The sequence below is a fragment of the Crinia signifera genome, chromosome 5, assembly GCF_055691185.1.
Source record: "Crinia signifera chromosome 5, ASM5569118v1, whole genome shotgun sequence".
Taxonomy (NCBI): Eukaryota; Metazoa; Chordata; class Amphibia; order Anura; family Myobatrachidae; genus Crinia; species Crinia signifera.
In genome coordinates this window covers 288,186,027-288,199,336 of record NC_139221.1, presented here as the reverse complement: position 1 = coordinate 288,199,336, position 13,310 = coordinate 288,186,027, and the positions used below count along the sequence as shown (strand labels likewise).

Here is a 13,310-nt window from a genome sequence, read left to right as displayed (position 1 = left end):
CTTTAGTAAATTTACCCCATAGAGCTTCTGTGATAACAGCCATCTCTATGGCACCTGCTGCCTTGTTGACAACTGGGACTCATGTTGTCATACACACACAATCACTCACACACGGTGCCAGACTATAAAGTGGCTAGCTACTAGCTACCGCTAGTGTAGCATAGAGATGTGTCGTTCGCGAACGATCCGGTTCTTTTGAACGGATCCATCAAAAGAACGAGCGAGCCGCCGATCCCAAAATGGTGATCCGGATCGGTTTCGCTTAGCATTACATACAATACAATGCACATTGCATTGCTTGAGCTCAGCACTGCCCCCTTTGGCAGCTGAGATATTTTCTTCTAATTGGCTGCTTGTGCTGCTGCTGCTGCTGCTGCTGCTGCTGTGTCACGTGCAGATCTAGATTCTTCTAGGGAGGTCTGGTGACTACACATCAACAGCAGACTAGCAGAGCAGAGGCATTGGCACTGGCAGGCATTTCAAGATTGCTTCACCTGAGTTCACCAGTAGTATCACAGAAAGGTGTGTAGTAGAAGTATGAACACACAGACATAAATTAGGCAGTGCACATGTGTTTTTTTTTTTTTACTAGATCTCTGTTTGCTGGGCTGTGTAGTACATTTAACTTTAATTTGGAGGGGGAGGGGGCCTTCTTTTAACTTTCATTTGGGGGGGGGGGAGGGGGGGCTCGGCAATGAGCAAATTTAGTCTCCCTTGGCAACGAGCAAATTAATACCCCTTTTACACCGCTGCAAAACCCCGGGTCTTCAGCGGGTCAGACCCCTGTCAGCGGCAGTGTAAATGGGACACGCCGTGTCCCTTTATACGGGACTTCTACCCAGGTCCTGGGAACTGGATTGTTCGTCAGACAAGCGTTGGTCAGACAGTCACTAGGTCGACATGCAGAAAGGTCGACATGGGAAAAGGTTGACATGGGAAAAGGTAGACATGGACGTTAGGATGACATGAGGAAGGTCATAAGGTCGACATGGGGTTTTCGCTGTTTTTTGACCCGAATGTCAACACAGTTGACATGGACACAGTTGGAAGTGAGAATCGGACCCTCGCATCGCTCGCAATGCTTTGGGCACAGTGTCTCACTTCGCTCGCCACACTATTATAATCTCACTCCATGCCCTAGTGGAAGGTAGGGCATGAAATACCGCCTGTCGGCACATGTCGGCTCAAAAAACAGTGAAAATCCCCATGTCGACCTTATGACCTGTCGACCTTCCTCATGTTGACCTATAACCATGTCGATCTTGTTCCACGTCGACCTTTCAGCATGTCGATCTAGTGTTGTTGACCTAATGTCGACCTAGATCAGTCGACCAAACGACTATCTATGTTAAGTGCACCACCTAGGTCAGGGTTAGAGAACCTTTGGCCCCAGCTGTTGTTGGACTACACATCCCAGCATTCCCTGCAACAGTGTTATCATGGCCAAATAGCAAATTGTAGCAGGGCATGCTGGGATGTGTAGTCCAACAACAGCTGGAGGGCCAAAGGTTCCCCATCTCTGACCTACGACTTTGCTCTGTTTCTGGACTTCCCTCTTAACGAATGATTGCTATTACCTGTTCTAAACAGGTAAATGGGTAAGAAAGGTGTTTCCACACAGGTAATAACAATCAAACATTAAGAGGGAAGTCCAGAAACAGAGCATTGTGTCCCTCCTGGAAAGGGTCATGTTGGGAGGTATGGTACACTAACTCAAACCATAAATAACTGTCTTTTTCACACAAACTGATCCGTAGAGCCGCCCAAAGGATCTAGATCTTTTCAGTGACCGACCCGGGTCGAGCCGGGTCCGCGAAAAGATCCGTTTTGCCCATCTCTAGACTGTAGCAGTCTGTCAGTCAGCTCAGCGCAACAGGGGCTGGGGCGTGTCCACGTGACGTCACCGAATGTCTGAAGCGCGCTCTCATCCCCGGAGCACGTGGTGTGGGCGGGGCGGTCCCCGTGGTCACGTGACGCATCCGGCTGACTGACAGCTCTCCGGATAATAGGAGACGCAGAGCGAAGAGGAGGATTGGGAGCATTAAGGAGGGAGCGGGACTCAGGAGCGGAGGCTGGTGCTCTGCCAGCGACAATGGTACACTGCCTCTACATCTCTGACTGACAGTCCCGGGCTTGGGGAGCCTCCTCTATTTGTTTCTCTTTGGGACTTTTTGTATTTGGCCATTGCTCCGGGCAGGGAGGGATCGCGTCCCCGCAGATGCTGCAAAGTTTCTTGTGCGGAGACTCGGACCGGCCCGTCCAGTTAGGCAGCTCATGCAAGTCGTTCTCCCCGGGTGAGTAGATGCTGTCTGCCCTTCTCCATGTGTGTGCTTTGTTCCTGCTGTGCCCAGCTCTCCCAGTGTACAATGGGTGACACCCAGCTGTTGCCCATCATTTATGCCACATCCGAATAGCAGCAGGGTTATTGCTCTCTGGTATCAGGGCTTTGCATGCCCCCACAAGCAGAAAGTTTATATCAGGACGCTGGCTCTGTGTGTGTGTAGGAAGTTGTGTGTCTGTGGCAGAAGCTGGTGCTGCATTTCATGTGTTGGAATTCACAGCCTGTGTCTCCTTGCATCATCATCATCCCTACTATATCATGGTCCTGCTGCCATCCTAGATTGGTGTATTGTGGGGGTTACACTAGATACAGTGTATTCATTGTACAGATCCTTTGCTATTAAATCTTCCATAAAGGTTTACTGAGCTGTTTTGTTTATTATATATTTTGCCATCTGTCCCTGGGAATCTGGTCATTACATGTTGAGCAGTGTCCTTGCTGCATGCTGGTATTCCTGCTTTCTTAGGGGCAGATGTACTGTGGGGTGTCGATTTTATTAGGCGACATGAGCTTTTCACCCCCTTTTTATTTTTTTTGAGTCTATGTTGACGTGTCGACATGGACCTCCAGTTAGTGTAACGTGTATCCTTGCATGACCCACCTCACTCACTATATTTCGGTCGTGGTACTTCGCTCTGCACTCTTTACCGCTCTCAATAATAGTTGACACGAGGGCAGCACGCATGGTGTAATGGTTAGCATTACTGCCTCACAGCGCTGAGGTCATGGGTTCGATCCCATGGCTCTAACTGTGCGGAGTTTGTATATTCTCACAGTACTTGTGTGGGTTTACTCCGGTTTCCTCCCACAATCCAAAAATATACAGATAGTGTTAATTGGCTTCCAACAAAAATTAACCCTAGAATGTCTGTGTGCGTGTACATGTGGTAGGGAATATAGATTGTAAACCCCACTGGGGCAGGGACTGATGTGAATGTTCAACTATACTCTGTAAAGCACTGTGTAATATGTATGTGCTATATAAGAAACTGTAAATAAATAAAGTAAGTACTGGGAATGGGAAAAAACCTCATGTCGGCCACTGGCATGTTGACCTTTTGCCTGTCAATCTAACAACTGGAACCAGTACTAAGCCTTGCAGAATGATACAGTGGAGAGCGAGAATGTACCAGCCAATCAGCTCCTAAATGCCAGTTCTACAACACAGCATGCAAATGACAGTTAGGTGCTGAATGCTAGTACTTTATCTCTCTCCACTTTATCACTCTGCAAGGATTAGTTTGTCTGCCATGCCAATTGTGATATAAATACGACAACTGCTTGTTTTTTGTTTTGCCACATTTTTTTTGTTTACAAGCGAAATAGATGCAACAATATTTCCTCCATTGTGTGTGTGTGTGTGTACTGTATATATGTACATTAGCAGCTGGACTCAAATAGCCGTGAGGGTTAAAACTCCTCAGATATTAACTGATTTGTGATATGTGATTTGAAGTTTTCTGATTTGGTTTCTGGCTGCGAATTGCTGTCTGTATTAGACAAGTGATCTATTCTCCTTGCCAGCAGAGTTTTCCTCTTCATGACCAGTCACAGCAACTAATCGCAATCTCTTGCAGTTGTATTTCAATGCAATGTTTTGTTAATGAAAGGGTTACTTCATTAAATGGGCCGCAATCAATCGCTGCCTATCCGATCAAGCTGTACTAAGAAGCGATTACAAAGTGCAATTTTGCTTTCTGAATAGGAGCCAAGAATTAGTGGAGAAAGGAGGTGGGGGCCGGTTTTGGACGGGCTTTCAGCTTTTTGACAGAAATTAATTTTCTTAACACAGGGTCACCATGAGGCCAGGGACCGTCATGTTGGTAGAGGTTTGAGCCCCATTAGTGACTTGACTGCGTGAGTAAGCTTTATTTACTTAAACACGGCTCTTGGGATGGACGCGGTGTCTTCGTTTTGTGAAATTAACTCTAATTACTGTCCTGCAAGAGGTTTTACAGATCTTGCTGGAAGGTTTATTCTAAAATGAGCAATAGAATGGAAACTGGTTTGGCAGCGGTTTACTGGTTACACCCACACAGACGGGCACAATTACAGTGAGTTGTTCCACTGTTTAACTTTAAGAGGATTGTGTAGAAGCTTTATTAAATACAAAATATTTGTCAATCTCCCATTAGTCGTGAATTACTGTGCAGCATTTAAGTAACTGACCCCATGCAACCACAAATCCAGCATGTATATGACATTTTCCTAAATATTTGACATTATCTCCAAGGAGGTTCTAGGCTTAGGGGAATATTTGCGTAGATCACACAAACATGATAAAATAGCATGATCTTCATATCCTAGTTCAGTGTTTCATGACTACGGAATTAATTGAAAGTTGATTTTGTATTGATGTTTATGGTGTAAATTATAATTTGGCAGGGATTTTCATGTGTGCTATCTCAATATTTAAACATTCATTGTTTTCTGTTGCCATTGTTCTGTCAATTCCTGCACACATTCCTTTTGGTTTATTATATGCCTACTGTGGCCGGACATGGGTCATAAGGTTGACTCAATGAAGGACGACATGACTAAGGTTGACACAAGCATTAAGTCGATAGTCAAAAGGTCAAAATTAGTTTTTCACGTGGGTGTGGGTTTTTTTTGTCCCGAATATTGACATGGTATAAGTGCACCGCGTCTCTTTACATGGCATGCTGCGCTCACCATGCTTCGGGCGTGGCGTGTCGTTGCACTCGGCACACTGTTATATTCTCCCACCACGCTGTAGTGGATGGTAGGGTATGAAAGACAAGTCGGCTAAAAATAAATAACCCCACGAAAACTCATGTCTTGCTTGTATCCAGCTTCCGACCCTGTCGATCTTGGTAATGTAGTCCTAATCCCTGTCAACCTTCAGTGGTCAACCCAATGTATGTTGACCTTCTTAGGGTCAAAAATTGATAAAAGGGAAGCCCCCCATACACGGTCGGTTAATCGGATCCGTTGTGTGCTTAAACAGCACACATCGGATCGCATCCCTAGTGCATGCAGTGTGCATGCACTGTGATCCGATCCGATGTGTAGCTAGTACAAAAGTATGTGCAGCACATACTTTTTGTACCGTACTATGTGATGCGCGGCAGCGCGCATCGCATAGTACAGAATGGAGCCGTACACAACGGACCGTGTATGGGCTCCTGGAGAGTGATAAAAAGCCAGCCAGCCAGCCAATCGGCTCCAATTTGCCATGTCACTAACTGTGTTTGAAAAATGTCAGGTAGGAGCTGATTGGTTGGTGGTTTATCACTCTCCGTTTTATCACTTTTGAAGCTTAGTGCATCTGGCCCACAATCCCCTGTGGCCATGCTGTTCTTTTAGGTTTCGTTGAAAGGATAACATGCCTGGTCCATGGTTAGGTTTTCCTTCCAGTTCACTGTGTAAGTCACTGATGAGGCAGATGTGCTGGAGAGAAAACCGTTTTATGTCCGCATTTATTAAGAGAGTAGCTGTCATTATGTCGATATTCCACAGATAATTGCACTGATCAACGTGCGCCTGACTCCTTTGTGGTGCTCCTCTTTGTATTGATTGTTAAAGATGTTGAGCATACACCCTAGACGAGATTGTAACGGATATCGCTCTTCTGAGCATTATCTTTTACTTGTCAAGAGTGTTTGGGGCTTAAAACTGAATACACACTGAGCAATAGATCGGCCATGCGAGAGCGGCCAGAGGAGGTTGGAGGTGGATGTCCGCAGTGTAGCCGGCCTGGAGACAGGCGGCAAAACAACGTCCGCAGTCCTCCCCACTCGCTCCGAATACAACCACACGAGCGGAGCCCCTAGGGAAGTGAGGGCCAAAACTCCAGCAAACCCCCCCCCCCCCACAACTCTTGGCCCAGGCCTCACTGACTAACTCTGACTACCCCCTCTCCCTGCACGCTGGCTCTCCCCCAGCTGCAGCTCCAGCCAGGGCCCTGACACACTGCCCCTCCCTAAAGATGGCGCCGCTAATGGCTGCCTAGGAACTGTGCACTCAGCCATATGTGCACCCATGTCTCCCACACTGCATAGTAACCTATAACTGTACTGTCTCTGCTCATACTGTTACCTGCCTGGCTGTTGCAGTGACCAGTGGCGCCACTGATGACTGCCTAGGTGCTTTACATCTAGTGTATACCTGTATGGGTTATGTATATCTGTACTGTCACTGTTTTACTGTTATTGTACACAGCAATCCAAATCAAATTCCTAGTATACGCAAGTATACATGGCCAATAAAGCTGATTCGGTACTTGTTTCCTAGCACGGCCACAACGATCATGATCGTGGGCATTGTGAGGAAAAATCGGGGGCATCGCGGCCATCGCAAGCACTAAAAAATCGGGTGCGATGGTCGCGACGCAATGCCCGCGATTTCCCCATAGGGAACAATGTTAAATGCCTCAATTTAGCCGCGATGCCCCCGATTTCCCATAGGAAACAATGTTAAATGGGTAAATTTGCCCAAATCATCATAGGGAACAATGTTAAATGGGCCATAAACCCCCCAAAACACCACTGAACCACTGTCCCCCAAATGTCCCAATGTCCCCCCAAAAGTATTGTACGCCACCCCACGATCAACGCGAACCCGAAGCGTGGCGAGCGCAGCGGTACGCGTCCTCCGACCTTTTCATACCCCCCCTATCCACGTCGGCGTGGAGTTGAGAATAGAATAGTGTGGCGAGCGGACGCGGATACCTGTGAAGGTATCCGCGTCCCCTCGCGGGGCTCGCTGTGCTCGCCACGCTTCAGGCTCGGTGGCTCGCTGCGCTCCCCACACTATTCTATTCTCAACTGCACGCCGACGTGGATAGTGGGGGTATGAAAAGGTCGGAGGACGCGTACCGCCGCCCCTCGCGGGCTCGCCACGCTTCGGGTTCATGATCGTGGGGTGGCGTAAACTACTTTTGGGGGGACATTTCACTGTTCTTGGGGTGTTTTTGGGGCTTTCTGGCCCATTTACCATTGTTCCCTATGATGATTTGGTGAAATTGAGGTATTTAACATTGTTCCCTATGAGAAATCGGGGGCATCGCGGGAACATTGAGCCATTTAACATTGTTTCCTATGGGGAAATCGTGGGCATCGCGTCTGGACCATTTAAGCCTTTTTTAGCCGCATACGACACGACCGACGCGATTTTGACTTTTTACAATGCATTTCAATGGGAAAATCGGGGGCATCGCGTCGGTCGCGTCGTATACCACTAAAAATGACACCCGATGCCCGCGATTGTGGCCGTGCTAGGAAACAAGTACCGCTGATTCTTATTCTGAATCAGCTAATGATGATTAAAATATGTGTCATGCTTATATTCTGTGCTTGGCCACGGCTGTATCTGTATAAAAAAAATGGTACATTGCATACATTTTGTATGCAGATACAACTGTTGTATTCAGAATGTAGGCATGCCACTTAAGAATAAGCAATAACACAAATTTTAACAGAAAAAGGCCCACAGGCTCCCAGCGCTAACTGAACCGTGTCAAGGCATGGTGTCCCTAAAAGCGCTGGGAGGCTGTCTGTATGTGTACATGTGTAACTTGTATAACAGCACAAATGGCTATACCTGACTAAAAGTATTGTGCGCAAAGTAAAAAGTTCCATTTGGGGGGCCACAAAGGACACCTGCTTGCTACCTCATTAGGTGGAAATGTGTGACGTGTCCCAAGTTGGTGCCCAGGCAGAACTTTATATGTCGTTCCCAGTACTTTTGAATAGAATCAAATGCATCTGGTGGCAAAACCAATTGAAGCTTGGATCTTATTGGCCTAGAAGAAAGCTCCAGGTCATAATGTAATAGTGTTCTATTTGCTTGTCCCACTGTGATTTATGATAGATAGCTGCTCCACTTACTGTAAAGCTGCAAAACCTGGTTTTGCTGTTTAAAACTTACAGCAGCAGGACAAGCAAGTTGTGCCGCATTACATTTGGGCCTTAAGGCCCCCATACACTATGACTCGTCCTACAGGAAAAGCACATCCAATTCCCCTTGATCCGCCTGGGACCCTCCCCTGGGCGACAGGATTGCAGGCGGCCCCTTTACATACAATGTATCGCATCCGATCCCTGCTCCTTGCCGCCGGAAAAGGGGACCAACTTGGAGATCTTACGAGCTGTATGTATGATGTATGGGTTCCATCTCATGCTCACGGGATCACGGATTGGACGTCCGACATCCCTTTTATTTAGCAAGTATTATCGAATTGTGAAGAAGGTAACCACTGCAACCCAGATGCATGCGCAGTGGTATAATCGATAGGCGTGTGAATTCGCACAAAAGCAATCAGGTCTGAATTACACCATCAAACTACTAAGCATATGGTTATAAAGCAGGATTAGGGATTCTGTAACTATAATACTCCTGTCACGCACTTGGTATATTTATTTTACAGTCTTAATATACTGTGAACTATCGCACCGTTCTGTTCCTACTGTATATCTTAAGCCAATTTAATGTATATTACTCATATATAAAGGTCACAGACCAGTCAGGCCTGCTTTGGGGTATATACAGTAATGATGCTCCACCTCTTTTAATGTCATTTGCCCTATTTAAGGAAGTTTGACCTTGATGAAAATGATAGTGTTTGCCATTATTAATAACCCTGTTCAGAGAGACACTGTAACTTATGAACCGTGTTCCGTAGCGATCCCTTCTACCACACTGACTCCACATCTGCTAATGCATAGCAGACTCGGGCGGCTGTACTCTGTGGGCATAAAGCAGACAGATAAGACAATCGTTGGCTACTTGCTATAAGGACAGCTCTCTGCCAAATTATACATACAGTACATTGGGACCCATTCTATTGTAGTGCGTGTTCCCTGCTACCATCTATAGAAATGTCTGTATTGGAGCCAATCAAGTTGATTTTCTGATCAGTTGCCCATAAGTTGCAGCCATCACAAAAATGTGCTGAAGTCTATAGTTTGGGTGCCCAAACCTGGACTTTTTACGCCCAATCAAGCTCTTTCAATGCATTTAGCTGCTTTGCCAGGTTAAACCCGGAGCTGCCAAGCAGTGGTCAGAAGCAAAAATTGAATCGGCCCATTCTGTCCTCCTCGCCTCCAAATGCTCTTATAGTTTTCCTCTAGCCATAACACTTGAAACCACTATGGCAATAGAATCTTAAAGGCCATTACTTCTGAAAAAACATGCAAAGTGTTCGTGCCCAAACAGACTACTTCTTGCGCATATCAGCTTGCCACCTCTGTGAGCTGAAATTTATCCCCCCCCCTCACTTAATTCTACTCCTATGGATCAACAGTTGAATTGCGCCATTTAATTGTAGTAGCTGTGAAATAATAACTGAGTTTCCCCACACGGGAGGAATTCAATCGTTTTTGGGTGCTGGGCATGTTTTGCCAATGTGCTTGATATTTCTGCTTGCAGCCTCCTGGGGTGGTGAGTAGAAATGTGCCCAAAGTCGGGCTGATGGGTGCCCACACTGCTTTGGCATTGTACACCATCCGCTGCACATGTTAAGCCACTTGCATTAAACCTGGTGCATTTGGGTGCAACCAGCACAATATGTAATGGGCATCCGAGGCACTTGCTTCCATCTGCATAAAGCTTGTCAGGTGCCTGTAATTTGCATATGCCCAAAAGACAATAGACTCCTGGGAAATGGTGGCCATTGTGGGAGGTAGTTGAATAGCTTTTGGGCACCTATGTGGGAAGTGGGAGCTTAATTCCCACATAATAATTGGATCACCTCATAATTTCAGCATTTCTGATACCATTGTTCTTCGGGATATATTTGCAAGTTCTCTATTCTGCAATATATTTTGCCCATCACTATTTTTGCATGAGAGGCGAGCATGTAAATGAAAGAAATAAGCAATGCAAATATCTTACACTGTGGCTATGTCTTCTGGCAAAATTGTCATGCGTTAGAGGAGTTATTGCATGTGACATAAAATGACTGAGGCAGTGTCAGGGATTACATTAAATCTTTGATTCTGTATTCATCTCCCTTACACTTCACACTCCCACTTAAAACACATATATAAACTGTGCAAAGAAACAAAAATGACAAACATCCAATTTCATAGTATATTTACTGGCCAGTACAACCTGAAACAGTGGCAGGTATTCAATGCTGTTTGCGAGTGGTGACAGCGAGCAGGTCTTCCTGCTCGCTGTCACCACTCACCCTGACAGCATTCAACACACCCTCCGCATACGTCAGTTCCCCCTCGCTCCGTTTTTTGAGCGAGGGAGAATTGGCGGATGCGGCGCCAGAAGCAGCGAGACCCGCGGCTAAAAACTGCGAGTTTTCTGCAGTAGCCGCGGCTCTCGCTGTTTTGGGGAATTCTCGCCGTCCTGTGACGGTGAGGATTTACCCAGAAGGTTGAATAGAGCGAGTGGCCGGCGCGGGGGTTAAACAGCGAGGATCGCTGGTTTTCTGCAATCCTCGCTGTTTAACCCCCCCGCCGGCCGCTCGCTGCAGCATTGAATACCCCCCATTGTATGTGTGTGAATATGTATCTATCTGTGTGTCACCGAAACACTGCCATCTGTTGGCAGCGCGCTCTCCCCCCCCCCCCCCATTACACCATCTGTGATGCTCTTTGAACTGTCAGTGGCTTCCTCATAGAGATAACACCAGGGTCTCACTTTCGCCAGGTTGGCTGTCTACGCTGTGTAATGGTTAGCATTGCTGCCATACGTCACCTACCATGACCCTAACTGTGTGGCATTTGTATATTCTTTCTGTGCTTGGGTGGGTTTTCTCCCCATAATCCAAAAATATACTGGTAGGGTAACTGGCTCCTGACAAATTAACCCGTGTGTGTTTAGGGAAGAGAAGTGGTTCCTATTTACACATCATTCAGCATAGCAATACATCTGTGTGCTACTTATGCAAGCAGCATATTTACAGTCTTTTTAGTTGACTGCTCCTACCACTTGTTTATATAGAGATGGATTGAATCATTTTAAGTGGCGAGATCACACTGGGATATAATAAATGCAGTGTTTATTTTTGATGCTATCCCATAGAACCTTTCACCTAATTAAGTTTGACCCCAAAGAGGTGGGGGATTCAATCGGCGTAATGGCTGCAGAGTGCCTATGGCAGTCTAGCTGGGGGCTAGGAACCGCATAATTCATATCATTGCTTATTTAACATACTGGCTTCATCCACATTACAGGTGAAGAGGATGTGTTGTGTGTCTATGCCTGTTTTTTTATTTTAAGTTTGTAAAACCACTAAACAGGTGTTCCATTGGAAGGGGGGTCGCTGGCAGGATGACCTTCCCAGAATACTGCGCTCCGTACATAAACGTAACTGCATTTATGTCATCAGCGTAAACCTGTTGACCAATTGAGCAGCATATTTTTGTAGAAATCTAGACTACGCTGGATAAATGCACTGTATGCTTCAGTGACTCATTGTACAAATTAGTAATATAGTAATTAGAAGCAACACTGCATGTTTTATAGCAATATGTGACAGCCAGGCTTTCCACAGCAGTCACCATGGATAGCCGCACAATTTGTAACATTTTATATTTGTTTTTTTGTGTGTACTTACACTGTAGTCCTGTTTTTATTCTGTTATTTGTATATACTCTCTTAGATGTTTGACTTTTATTTAAGCAAGACCTATGTGTTGTAAGAACCAGAGGAATTGTGTAATTCCACTTTGAAATTGTCTGTTTCCATCGTGACCGACTGACACAAGGAAGATTCGCTACCGTTTCCTGTGTATTAATAATGGGCTTTTGTCAGCAAGTAAATGCTATTTCGCAATGAGCTGTGTGCCACCACTACAGAGCTGTGGAAGTAACATGGTTGGTGTACTTACAGCACAGATCCCTTTATACGTATATGAAGTCCTGAGCAGTTTAGTTTAGTGGAGAAGTCAGTCATTTTACATCAGTTGTATAGTACATAGGCTTTATTCCTCTGGGAGAAAACCGATTATGAAGAGCTGTCGCCTATATTGGGAGAACAAGCTTTTTGTTACCGGTCCCTATGATAGTGGTTTATATGGCTGTCTAGGTTAAACACTTTCTGCGGTAATGAAGATTGGCTTTATTTTGGGTAAATGTGCCACTGGTAAAAGGCATTTCTCTATAGAGTCTAGTTCTAGCTGATGTGAATATATAACCATTATTTTGTAAGCCTTACCAAGTACAAAACTGAAGGTGGTCCTATTATAAAATAGTGACTGTCTTTAAAGTTTCAGAAGCTGAGACAGACATGTAGAATAATACTGGGGTTGAGGGAGGGGGTCATTTTGACACTACACTTTTGTTTATCTTTGTTTATGTTTAATCCTATTAAGGGGAAGTCCTGGGAATCTGTCTGCAGATTCGTTCTCACTGGTCAGGCTTTAGCCCTGTACACCTGGTGAGATATTGGCTACTGGCCAGTTTGTGCAATTTTGACTAGATACACTAGAGATTTTGTCTAACTAATGATTGTGCAGGCAAGGCAATTTTGACTAGATCCTGGACTGTATCTATGATAGGAAATACTGTCTAATACCCCGTTCACACCAGAAGCAAATTCCTGGGTTAAAGATTTCCAATTTGCTGAAAAGCCTGGGTTTTTCTTTGGTGTGAAAGGGTCAACATGGGTCGTGAATCCCGGCACTCTGTCTCTGGTCAAGAGCAGGGTCGGAGTGCCGGGATTTAAGACCCATGTTGACCCTTTTACACCAAAGAAAAACCCGGGTTTTTCAGCAAATTCCCGGGTTGAAAAGCTACCTGGCATTTTTGAGTGCCGGGTCATTTTGCCAGGCATCACCTGGCAAAATGACCCGGCACTCAAAAATGCCAGGTAATTGCTGGGTGGCCAGTGTGAAAGGGGTAGAACTGTTGGTATCTAAAGGTACCCATACAGGGAGCAATTAGCTCTGCGCTTTGAACTAGACCGCATTACATCTAGTTCAAACTGCATGCAAAGTGCAGCACATACTTGTGCTTTGCGATGCCTGGGAGTATGCATTGCCTCACAGAGC

General features: G+C 45.8%; 1 protein-coding gene across 8 annotated transcripts in view; it reads left to right on the top strand.

The window, feature by feature from the left end:
- The first annotated feature begins 399 nt into the window (after nucleotides 1-399).
- The window catches only part of HYCC1 (hyccin PI4KA lipid kinase complex subunit 1), a 96,309-nt gene continuing 83,398 nt past the window's right edge, over nucleotides 400-13,310 (top strand). For 4 of the 8 annotated variants that reach the window (XR_014475076.1, XM_083189184.1, XM_083189183.1 and 1 more), the window contains exon 1: nucleotides 1,979-2,294. The gene's annotated coding sequence lies outside the window, so the exon portion shown is untranslated. Of the gene's footprint in view, nucleotides 523-1,969; nucleotides 2,295-4,133; nucleotides 4,199-13,310 lie in introns of those variants that run through there. The other 4 variants (XM_083189180.1, XM_083189182.1, XM_083189181.1 and 1 more) reach the window with 4 other exon arrangements.